Source organism: Bemisia tabaci, chromosome 6 (assembly GCF_918797505.1).
Source record: "Bemisia tabaci chromosome 6, PGI_BMITA_v3".
Taxonomy (NCBI): domain Eukaryota; kingdom Metazoa; phylum Arthropoda; class Insecta; order Hemiptera; family Aleyrodidae; genus Bemisia; species Bemisia tabaci.
Window position 1 is genome coordinate 5,996,420 of NC_092798.1, and position 11,941 is coordinate 6,008,360.

The window sequence follows — 11,941 nt, forward strand, 5'->3', positions numbered from 1 at the left end:
TTCTTTCCAAAGCACCGCTTAAAATTTTAAATTTGACGAAATAAATATCAAAATTGGCAGGTTTAGTTAAAAATTCAATGTCCGACCTCTTCTATCGACTGGATCTACTGTGCGCCGGGGTGAGCGTGGCTGGATAGAGGCGGGGTGGATTAAGAAAGTATCAGGTGTCCCCGTGTTCGGTCGTCAGGCCGCTCGGTGAAAAAAAGTCTCCATTATGTTTTTGAGGATTGATCATTTTTCCAATCCAAGTTTACCTAGACGCCGGCCGGGCTAGCCGCGGGGTCGGAGAACGCCATCAATCAAGCATATCGACAAAGTTTCTTAGGTATCGGTGAGCAAAATTGATAAGGGTGTGTATGGTTGCCGGATGCCTTTCGGTTCAATTAGTCCAGGGAGGACATGCAAGATGTAGAGAAACCCCTCTATTTTCCTACGAAAGCAGTCCGATAACGAGACACTGAGATGATATGAACTTTTTTGGAAATTACTCTATTTTGGGAATTTATAACATTCCAGTCAAAATTATTCTTACATAGAGATGCGAAGTTCGGCAACTGCCTCACACGGAAAGAAATTAAATGTTGATTTAGCATTTATACTGTTAAAAAGATGCCCGATAAGTTTCAAATGCTGATTTTACATTTTAACAAATGCTAACGTAACTACGCCCACTGCAAAACGTACAAATTAAAATGTTATATTAGCATTTTTGTATTGTAAAATCAGCATTTGAAACTTGTCGGACATCTTTCTAACAGTATAAATGCTAAATCAACATTTAATTTTTTTTCCGTGCACTCGTGATACTTCTCTAATCATCCATGATCATTTTCTCCGATTGGGGAAATAGAGATAGCAGAATTGACCGAAAGGGACACCTTGTCAAAAAATGTATTTCTTCATTGCAGTGGATCGAAATCCCTGCTTTTGTTTGATTTTTTTAAAAAATGGAACCAACCAAAATACCACCCCTGACTTTTCTGTGAATATTTTTGCACAAATAAGGTTAAGTGTCGAAAAAATGTGTTTTTGATAAAAAGGTGAGTTGATTTGTCTTTTGGAAAAAAGAACCAAACGTGTGTGAAGTCACAACTTTTCGGGAATTACTCTATTTTGAGAATGTACAACATTGTAGTCAAAAGTATTCTTACGTATGCGAAGTTTGGTAACTGCCTCAATTATGATACCTCTCTAATCATCCATGATCATCTGCTCTGACTGGGAAAATAGAGATAGCAAAATTGACCAAAAGGGACACATTGTCAAAAAAAGTACCTATTTCTACACTGCAGTGGATCGCAATTCCTGCTTTTGTTTGATTTTTCTAAAAAAATGCCTCGATGGTTGTTCACTCCCAATACGGATTCACTTTAATGATCAATTTCGTTAATTTTATTTATTTTGGCGAGTGGGAAGTTTGACTCGACGACGCGACGGATTTAATAGAAAACAATCTCTCCATGTAATGATCGATCGTTAATATCTCCCGAAACTAGTCGTTCCTGCAGTGATACTTTCCCCCAGCGGGAAACCGCTTCGCAAGCTGGTGAGATTAGAAACTTAACCGGGGAAAAATGTTCCCGAGTTTTTACATCCCTCCCCCCGTCACCCCTATTCAACCCCCCAGCGGCGACTTACCACGAAAAACCGGGTCCCGAAGGTAGACGGATTGCTTCTCGCTCGGTCTCTGTTGAGTAGATTTCCTTGTCTGAAGCTGAGAAGTGAGATCCGTCAGAAATTTGCCCGAGAGGATTCTGAGTAGATAGGAAACGGAAGTTTGACCTGCTCCAAGGTTTCCTGCATTCGCAGGGGTATAATTTGCATATGCATGCTAGGAGAGTGTACTCTCCTTTATGAAAAAATTTAAGAGCGAATTCTTACACGGAAAACATATCTAATGTTGCTTTAGCATTTACGCTGTTGAAAAAATGTGCGACAAGTATAAATGCTGATTTTACAAAGAAAATATGCTATGTTAACTACGACCACGGTTGAATGAACAAATTCAATGTTTAGTGAGGATAATTTTAAATGTAAAATCAGCATCTGATACTTGTCGCACATTTTTTTGACAATGTAAATGATAAATCAACATCCAATTTTTTTCCGTGCATTTAACTATTAAATATCGATCGGTAGGGTCGAGGAATACCTCCGTACCTCCAATTGTGACTTCACACATGTTTTGTTATTTTTTCCACAAAAAAAATCAACCAACTTTTTTTTTCAAAAAAATTTTTTTTTCGATAGTTTTCCTTATTTATTCAAAAATATTCGCAGAAAAGTGAAAGTTGATAATTTTGTCAGTTTTATTTTTTAAAAAATCAAACAAAATTAGGTGATTCGAGTCATTACAATGGAGAAACACATGTTTCAACAATGTGTCCTTTTTGGTCCATTCTGCTTTCTCTAAATTTTCAGTCAGAGAAGGTGATCATGGATGACTAGAGAGTTAATAATAAGTAAGGAAAGGGCACTTATACTTTCTTGAAGATTCCTTACATCCCCGGTGGTGTATGTTCCCCCGCATATAGTAGGAAAGTACTGCAGAAATTCAAACGAGAATCCTTAATTCAATATTATTTGGATCGGATTTTGCAAATAGGAACCAGCGCGATTACAGTGTTTTCAAAGTCGTGCAACTTTTTTTTTTCTTTTGACAATACATAATATATGAACAGTATTCACATTTACACAGTTATTTTTCTTTAAAATTGAACATTTTTTATTGGGAAGAAAAAACTATTTGCTCTTCCGAATTTTTTAGATAATTATGAAGAAGCAATATTTTTAAAACACTGTAATTACGCTGGTTCATTTTTGCTACATGCGATCCATTTACCAAACACATAGAAAAAAATAGTGGTTTTATTAAATCCGTCAGGTGGAGTATAACGTAGGTACTTCGAGGCAAGGCTTTTAACATTCGTAATCGTAACATAGAACGCAGATCAATGACAAAATTGGTCCTAAAATTTTCCAACTTCAATTATCGGTAATCTTCGGGGATTTCTCACCTCCTAATATGAAAGCTTGATGAATTTTGGCTGTCAAAGGGATCCTCATCCCCCTCAAAGGAGTGCAAGTCTGTGTAGTTTGCATCTCTTCAACGAAACAACCATTTTAATCCCTGATACAACTATTTCAACATGACGGAGCGGATATTGTCTACTTACTCAATTGAAGGAAAACTGATCGCGGTGCTTCATTATCCTGGGATATGTCTCTTTGGTTTATGGTTCTCTATGGTTAAACCAAACAAAAGGAACCAAGAGCATTTCAGTGTTTCTAGGATTGTGCAACTTACTTTCTTCGCGACAAAATTACTGAAATCATGCAAATAATAAAATTTACCAAAAGTAATTTTCGTCTTGAATTTTTAGTTTATCGGGAATAGAGATGACAATCGTTCAGATGATCAGTTTATATTTGCATGGTAAATAAAAATTCACCATCTTAGCACCATTAGAATGCTTTTGGGTCCTTTTCGCAAGATGCAATCCATTTATTAAACGCTCTCGTCACGTATTATGACTACATTTGGCAATGAGAAACCACTATTCCTGCCTTGTCCGTGAAAATATACCTATCATCAATTCTCTCATGAAAGAACGTATCTACAAACTAACCGTGCCAAATTGCTCCTCGCAAACTGCATTTTTACGGAGAGCATTCAGGTAGTTCTAACTGAAAATTTCACTGATTTTTCTTCTGATCCCAAAAATCGGACAAAGTTCGGACGAAAATAACTCACGTACTTTCCTTCAAAACTAGGGGGTCCGTCCTCTGGCCACTATTCGGCCCAACCCCCGGGGCGCTGCTCGCCTCCAAAAGCCCGCCTTGCGGCCAGCGAAATCTCAAACGGAAAAACCACGGTATTATTAAGAATTTTAAAAATAGAAACCTCACTCAAACCACTTACGGACGGGATTCCACTTACGGGAATTTCCCAATTACGGAATTTGAACTCCCCTTCCTCACTAAAGCCTAACGACCGTCTTAAAAATGATTTTATTAGAATAGAGAGGAAATTAAGCGAGTCAATTTTTCAATCTTGGAAATGCAGTTCCTGGAATCGACAATATCTGCGAATGTAAACCGATGGCACATATTTTGTTTTTGTGATAAGCCAGGCATAGTGGTTCCTAATCGCACGAAATGTATGGTGCAATTATCCAAACAGCTCTTCAGACAAATTTTCAATGAAGCATGGATAAGCTTGCGCCTTTTAAGCAAAGCAGGTATGCATTGAAATCGAGGCGAGTTTTAATTATCTCGTCGTGAGCCCAAAAGGGTCTCATTTCAGCATGTTCAGGACAGTCCGTGCATCATGTATCAAAGCAAAGCATTCCGCCACTTTCTCAGACGTTATAAGGCAGGCCTCTGAACAAGCTCTTTTTCAGATGAATTGGAGGTATTTATGCTAAAAGGAACTATGTCCATAGGGTTTATGTTTAACATAGTTCCTTTCAGCATAGATACGCCAAATTATATACTGCCGTGCAAAGGAAAATCATCGCATGAATCTTCATAAGTTACCAAATTCCCCGAATTAATTATGAGATTCCTTAGAAATATCTATTATATAAGTATGCATATATGTACAGTGTGGGAGCCATCCAGTCAAGATAAACTTTTCAACTTTCCACAAGTTTATTACCATTTAAGTTAGACACCATTGGCGCCTGCGAAACAGTAAGAATACTTCAACCATTGCGCCAAACAGTGCGGTCGGCGTCAGGGCATATTAGCGCCTACAAGACTGCATGAACACTTCTCGCATTGCACAAAATGCAATGCGAAGTGCAAAATGCACTGTGAAGATGACTCGACACTCGACCGCGCTCCCCTCGCTGGCTTGCGCGACGCTAAAATCGCCTCAAAACTAGGACCACGCGTCATTTCTTTTGACGGTCCCTGCCCAGTTTTTACCATTTTACCACAATAGAGGTGTAAATAAGTATCATAATTGCAACGTTTCGGCAACTTGGACGATGTTTAAACGATAAAGCGATTCCGAAACTTGATTCGCGTAAAATTAATTTTGGTTAAAAAAAAAAAAAAAAAAACCAGAACGAACGAAAATATCGCGTCGAAATTTTTTGTGATTTTATTTTAAATCAATCCGGGAATTTCTCGGAAACTTCTATAAATTGATTAAAAATAAATTTTCATAGGTGATGTTGAAAAATGGTCATCATTCAAACATCTGTTTGATTCATTGGTTCATAAAAATAGCTGTTGATAGCGTCTTCGGAAAAGTAATGCTTCCTCTGTGATTAAAAACATTGAATTTCAAGAGCAAAATTATGCGATCGCTCTGCAAACCTTGTCAGAAAAGTATGAAAATAAGAGGTACTTCATCCACAATTTAATGCAAACATTAATTGACATGGATTCATTTTGTACTTGTAAAGCATAAAATATGGCGTCAAAATTAATTGATAATTTGTAATATTCATTAACTAATGCAGTCATTATCAGCATTACACATTGACACCTCTAATTGGGGTCCCGGTATTCGTTAACGCAGCTGTATTACGATTTGACGGATTCACACTTGCACAATAGGAAACAATCGATCCAAGAAGAGACGCAGCAACAATCAGAACTATTGAGTAAATAATTAACTTCATAATAACAATTACCTTCATAATGATAAGGTGGATAGGACTTTATTTACATAGGTTTACAGGTTGACAATGCGTTTTTCTTTATAAAGTTTGTAACGACGGAGACTTGAGTGGAAGGTTAGTCAGCTTTAACAAGCCCTGTCCACAGCGCTCTTTTTCGATGCTCATGGCTCATTGAGTGCCGCATTCAGTTTCGTTTGACAGAATGTAAAATCCCGCTTTTCCATTTTTCTAAAGGGAATCACGCCCACTTTAACATTGTTTCTCATGCATCTTTTTACAGCAAACCTCATCGTTCCCACTCGTCTATCAGTGGCCTGGTGCGAATTCCGATATATCGATTGTTATGCCATTTAAACCTATGGTAAAGAATCGATTATTAAGGTGTTCGCTGCAAACACCCTGTTAATCGATCCTTGTCCATAGGTTTAAATGGCATAACAATCGATATATCGCAAAGCACGCTACGCCACTGTCGTCTATAGTTCCGTTTGACAAAAATACGTCCAATTATACGTACTCTGTAGTGTACGTTTTGAAACGGGAAGTTTGGCAATCCGAAATTTGGAATCCCCGTGTATACTGTAAGAGTAGGAGTGAATTTTGGACTTTCCCAGTGACTTTTGAGCTACTTTCCACGTGAAGAAGACTGCTCTTTCCGCTCTGACAAAAGTTTGCACATTGCACATGACCCATTCCATCTATTGAGTACTTGAAGACGGGATCGCCCGATTCCGTCCCCCGATTCTGTCCCGAGTCCGATTCCGTCCCGAAATTAAAACCAGATTCCGATTCCGTCCCGGAAAAATAATTTCTAAATACAAGCGGCAACATCGCAGCAATTTGAATGGTAGCATATCAGAAAGTAAACAAATAAGCCACTCCGTTTCAGATCATGATAGATCAGTAACACGGTAGTATCATCTTCAGAAATCGGTACTTTTTTGCGTCGTATTTTCGGGTTACCCTTCCTGGACCCGTCGGAAGTAGGGGATGCTTTCGTGGATTTTTTTACGTCGGTTCAGTCATTCTTCTATTGTGCTACCATTTAAATTGCTGCGATGTTGCCGCTTGTATTTAGAAATTATTTTTCCGGGACGGAATCGGAATCTGGTTTTAATTTCGGGACGGAATCGGACTCGGGACGGAATCGGAGGACGGAATCGGGCTACGCCCCTTGAAGATTCAAAGAAAAAACATTAAAAAGCTGTTGAAAACAATATTTTATTTCAAGAGATTTCGCAAAATATAGATAGATAATCCTACGGCGTTCTCTCTCGCAGCAAAATATGCCTTAGCGCGGCACAAGGGAGAGCAAAAAAGCCTTGATAAAGTCTTAAGACTGACGCAGGTCCTTTAATGGACGTATTCAAATCAAAAGGGACTATATCCATTGTGACATGAACCTTGTCAGGTATATATTCTTATGGATTATAGGGCTCACGTCAGAATTAATATAGTTCCTTTTGATTTAAACGCTTCATAATAACTCTCAGAAGGAGCGCAGCAGGACGTGCATGTTTTCAACTTCGAAAAATAGTTCAGCCGTGCTAAGGAAAAACGCTGTATGAACATATGAGAGTTGCCGCACTTCCTCGGATAAATCATGTATTTTTGAGGAAAGTTTTTCATATTTTTCCTTGAAATTTTCAGATATATTAGATTAAATTGTGTATACAATTGTCTGAAAAATTTGAGGAAAAATATTCAACAACTTCTTTGAATATTTTTGTTTTATCGGAGGATATTTGGCAACGCCTGGACGGCTTATATAGCGTTTTTCTTTAGCACGGCAGAGTTGACTTCGAATTTTTGGAGATACGGGAGCTGGAAACTAAAACGGCTCAATTAAACGTGACAAAGGTAATTGAATGTTCGTAATTTACTGCATGATGCGAGGAAGTATAGCGCTGGAGTCAAAATGACCGATGGAAAGAACCCTTGTCAGCTTGAGGAATTTAATTTTATCAACGAACAGTTTCCCTATCTCTCAAGTTACGGGGAGTCATGAGTCTCTATTCTCACAATGTGAAATTTACTGATGCTGAGGTACACTTTTTTCAAGTTCTACAGGAGAGAATTTTACAAACTTTCTTTTGTTTGATTCCTTAGGCTTTTCTCTGGATCTAGATATGAGGATTTTTGAAATTATAAAAAATTGTAATTTCCTTGATTGAAAAAACATGTTTCAAACCAAATTCAACCAAAGTGCCCTTTGGAGTCATTTTCTTTTCTTGAAGAGTGATTAGAGAAAACTCTCTCGTTTGGAGTCAAAACAAATGGCCAGGAAAAAAACAGAACAGAAAAGTTTCTAAAAATCCACCCAGGAGATCTTAAAAAAATAAGCCTGAAGGTCAAAGAACGTTGTTTCGAGAAAAACCCTTCAAAGATTTAAATATGCATTAAAGTGTTATTAGGGTGCCGGAATGCATTACTCTACGTGTCACAAAACATTCTGATGAAACAATGATTAATATTTTTTTTTGTTTAAAAAAAAGAAACTTTGTCTTGAGTTGCGGCTGAAGATATGTAAAATTTGATAAGAATACAGCTGAAAAAAATTATTTTTGACTCAAAATAGCTCATCAGTTGTGATCCTATGCAAGGACTGATACAGCGCTGCAGAATTCTAATTCTTCGTTTTTCAGACCTAATTCACTGCTATCAAATGAAGGTTACGAAACAGTAGGAAGATATCCGCAGTGAACATATTAATACAAAGCCTAACGCAAGATGACCTTACTTTAAGTTCAGTCGTTGAAAGCGGACTCTTTTTTTTTGTAATATTTTTTATATACTATTATTCAATTTTTCTTTACTAATAATCGTAAAATGAAAATTCAAAATCTGATATGGAACATCAGGTTGCTAAGAAATCTAGTGGCATTAGAATAAAAATTCTTGTCCTTGAAAAATTATATATCTCTCTAATCTCTACTTCCAGATCGATATTTTCGGCGGAGCTTTTTAAACGTTGGAATTGAGATTCGTATTTTCCGCATTTGCATTTCGGTGGCTGGGCTCCTCGGCAGCCAAGGCGGCACCCCCAAGTTCACGATGAAGCTGAAGTAAGATAATTATTGAGAACAGCGCAAGGAGACGCTTGGGGAAGCGTTCTAAATCAGATGCACCGATTTAATCCTTGAGTGAAATTGAATCACTGTTTCTTCCTTGCCGCAAAATTCAATTCCGATCTCAACCTCGCTCTTGCGCACACTAGTGACTTAACCTCAGGATATCTAATTATCCGAGTAAAAATAGGACTCCGCTTGTCAGATGCTGTTATTTCATATTTTTTTCCCCCCTGATTCTCACTTCCTATACAGGGTTGCGAGATGCCACCAAGGAGGACGGTGTCATAAACAGAATTGGAGCTTGCAGAGATAATTTACTTACGCTAGGAAGGCAAACATGAAAAATTCGAGAAATATATATGTCGAAGGCAAGTAGTCAAATCAGGCATTTTATCAAATGCCTAGGCCGGTAGTCAAATTTTGACAGTTTACGGAATTCTGTAAATTTATGGCGAGGACTTCGCGGGTTTTCAATATTTTGGGAAGAATACATCTTCAAGTCCGCGAACTCTCCTTATTCTTTCCTTTTTACACGCCCTCAGTACATTTAAATGTTAAAATTTTAAAAATGCTATGTTTTCTGACGTGCTGAAAATTTCATGATAAATGTACATTTAGAATCTTAAAATCGTTTAAAATACTACTGTCTGCTGCATATTTTTAAAGAGAATTTCTTCTTATGCAACGAACTATTTTGTCTAAAATTAGGGTAAAATATCAAAATTTCAAGCTAAGTAAGAATATTTGCCTATTTGCCGAGGCATTGGACTACTTGCCTAGGCATTTGACTACTTATACTGTCAAAGGTATACCTTTGACATATATGTATGTATTTTGGGGTGGGGGAGTTTCAAGTCATGAAAGAGGTAGACCACCTCATTCCCTTTCCTCTAAATGAACCGACCATTTTCCAAATCATGTAAGCGCCAAAATTGCGAATGCAAGAAAAATAAGAAACCGTTTTATTCGCTTTGTTGACAATTTTCGAATTCCAAAAAATGTATGCTCTTTAAGGGGGCTGCTTCGAAATCAGACATGATTGATTATACGGAAAAAACGAAGAAAAAACAAGCCCTCTACCACCAAAATAGAGATTGGCGCTTACATGATTTGGAAAATAATCGGTTCGATTATGCGCTCGATGGAGAAGATGGGACTTTTCGATATAAGCTGAGCTTTCAGAACTTAACGAAAGGTAAAGCTGAGCTTAAGAAGATAGACATAGATGCGTAACCTAAAGCAAGACTTCAGAGCTGTTAGAGAGGCAACTTTGAAAATGACGATCAGCGACGTAAGGTTTTCTTAGGGACCGTCCATAAATTACGTAAGGATCTTTGGGGGGGGGGGGCTCTAAGAGCATTACAGTGCCTTACGAGAGGGGAGGGGAGGGTAGGGCTGAGCTACCGACTAAAATTCAAGATGAAATAGAGGAAATGAGCACATCACCGATTGCTGAACCGATCGGACCATGCTCCTGTCATTTCTCTTGATTCCCACTTCTCCGTTCCCTGGGATGATGAGTAGTGACTTCATTCTTATGTCAACTTTATACTTTGAACTATTCCGAAGACGAAAAAATGCTTCAATTTTGCTCCACGTTTTTGTTTAATAAACTAATCGTATCATTAATACTTCCCATGAACTTACTTCAAAAATTTAGTTTCACTTACAAAAATTTTGGCCTAAAAATTTCATTGTTTTTCTGAAAGAGAACGAAATGCTTAGATCTGCGATAATTGAAAAGGGGGGGGGGACGAGGTCTGTCGCGCTTTACGTAATCATTCGAGGGGGAAGGGAACGTTTTACGGTGCCTTACGAGGGGAGAGGGGGGTCTGAAAATGGGGGAAAATGCCTCACGTAATTTATGGATGGCATCTGAAATGGATTGCATTTTGCAAGAAGGAACCACTAGCACTGCAATGATGCTAAGATTGTGCAACTTCATCCTTTGCAATGAAATTGCGGAAATCGTGAAAAATTATGAAATTTAGATGGTAATTTTTGTCTTAAATTCACAGTTTTTAGCGAGTAAAATGGAAACTATTAATGGATAATCGGGTTTTTCCTCCATGACAAAAGAAGTTGCACAATCTTAGCAACATTGCAATGCTAGTGGTTCCTTTTTGCAAAATGCAATCCAAATGCACGTCTATGCAGGCGCTTCGCGTCTCATGTACTCAAACGATGATAAAAATTTTGCTTTAAAATCCGTCTCCCTCTTTTTTTGGGAGGCAACAGTGCAATTCTCTTTTCCTCCGAGCTAATAAACTGATGACATCAATTTGCGCCCACATCAACGTTCAGCGCTCCACGTTCAGCGTTCAACGTTCAACGTTCATTTCATTATGAATAATTGAATACGCGGTTTTGTCAGCGTACAAGCGCAAGCAAATCGTCGCTTGGCTGACATAAGGGCGTAACTACAATTTGAGATGAACCGAGAAACCACTGAGTTATACGGACAACAGGGTTCATCGTCGAGTGTAGTTACGCCCTAATGTCCGGAAGGCAACGAATAGAGACTATCCAACATGCTTTAATTTTTCACCAGACTCAACTCGCATTCGCCTCCTCAACACCGGATCTCGGAAAGAAAATATTGATGAGCGTGGGTACGAAAGAAATGAACTTCAATCGAATGAAGAATGTTTACGATTTTCATAGGTGCAACGCTCTGAACTTATTTGACTTTCTCTTAATTTAGACTTTTTGTGAGGTGTCCACGATGTAATATCGACGGTGAAACCACCAAACCACGTATCTCGTTTGCGGTGTTTAAAAGTCTACGCTCACATTTTATTTTTTTGAAGTAGACCAAATCAATATCATTCCTTGAAATCTTTCACGGAATTTTCTCCGCACAAAGAGGAAAAATCACAGAAATTTTCAAGACTGGATGTTAAGTAGTTTTTCATTTAAAAAATAAAGTATGACAGGAAGTCTGCGACGTCGCATACCGAGATACGTGGTTTGGTAGTTTCACCGTCGATATATTGTTAAATTGTGTAAACACTGGTAAAAAAAAACCTCTTGGTTCAAGAGTGCAGTTTCTTGTCGCCAGATTTAAGAGTCTGGACTCTTATTTCAATGCAAAATCCGCTTGAATCAATGCAAAATCCGCTTGAAACCAGAGTTCGAGACTCTTTAATCCGGCGACAAGAAACTGCATTCTTAAGTTAGTGCAATGCGGCATTGGTCCAAAAGGTTTTTTTACCAGTGAAATACAGTGGACTC